Source organism: Arachis hypogaea, unplaced genomic scaffold (genome assembly GCF_003086295.3).
Source record: "Arachis hypogaea cultivar Tifrunner unplaced genomic scaffold, arahy.Tifrunner.gnm2.J5K5 arahy.Tifrunner.gnm2.scaffold_22, whole genome shotgun sequence".
In the NCBI taxonomy this organism is placed as follows: Eukaryota; Viridiplantae; Streptophyta; class Magnoliopsida; order Fabales; family Fabaceae; genus Arachis; species Arachis hypogaea.
The window spans coordinates 1111856-1113179 of record NW_027255450.1 but is presented as its reverse complement, the minus strand read 5'-3'; positions in this window follow the sequence as shown (position 1 = coordinate 1113179).

Genomic DNA, 1324 nt, shown 5'->3' with positions numbered 1-1324 from the left:
AAGAAGTTTGTATTTAGAGATGGGGGGACCAGCTTACTCAGGTTGAGGGAAATGAAAGCATCAAGATAACCCAAGGCTTGATGGGAATAGTGAAAGAAAATAAGTGACTTGTTCTCCTCTCTTTCTATCTCCTTCGGGTAAAGTATCTTTAAAGTAAAAGAGAGGGGAGGCGCCCTCAACCTCTTAATCAAGCCGGAAGTGAGGAGCCAGAAAGCATCGATTTCCAGGTCTATCTATTATGCGTTATTTCACCGATGCGAAGATCGGAGTAGTCCCATTTGATTGATCGATTCAGAGTTCCGAACCGAAGCCCATACTATGATAATGAGTTCGAACCTGAGATCATGGGTTTTTCAGTCCCATCCCAAGTCAAATCAAAAGGCACGGACGGAGCGAGACCTATTCAGATGAGGTCTCGCAGGATCTCATCGCTCAAGTCCTCCCACAGCCCTGTGTAAGCTGCGAGCAGAGCAAGCGGTTCATACTATTACTTGGAAGCCCGGTGTAACAAAGACAAATCAAGAGGATAATCATTAAATGACTCTCCGACTAGAGAATCAACGCAAAGAGGATCGAAGCCGATTTCCCCAGTTGACTTAGATGACATCAAGTCCGCCAACTAGCCCCATTCTATTCTATTAAGGAAATGGGTTCAGCTGCTTGCCCTTCGCTCTGTTCCTATAACTCAAAAAAGAGACATCTTTAACTGACATGGATATCTTTCGGTCTAAATTCCCATATTTCAATCTGAATTGCTTGGTCGGAAATTCAATATCTTTTGACATGTAACTGAGCGATCTTCCTCGTATGGCAATGCAAAAGCAAAAGAGTGGAGCAGCGTCTCGCGGAAATGAATTGACCAGATCGATGGAATTGCATGCACGATGCTGACTCCTTGTCCACTACTTCTGATGAACGAAAGCGATCGAACAAAGGCCTATGGATCACTGGCTGGCTTAGCTTCTTTTTTAGGACATTCAAGCTTCCAGTCTAATGACTGGACACGACCAACTCCGACTCTATAAGCCCCCGTCTTTACAGGAATTGTCGCTGCTGAGCGTAGATGACTTCCCCATGGGTCGTGAGTGGGTGGGCCACTTCTATTTATCAATAAAAATCAATAGATAGAAAGAAGATCCAACTTTCCCATCAATACTTATACCATAAAAGCGAAAAAGAACCTCTCATCTTGGGATGAGACCCTGGAAGCTTTTGCCCGGCATACTACTATCATATCAGGGGTGAAAGGTGATCATTTGTTGTTCTTAGCAGCTATGGCTATTCATTTGAGTATTCAGGTAATGAATAGTCAATGAGCGAAGGG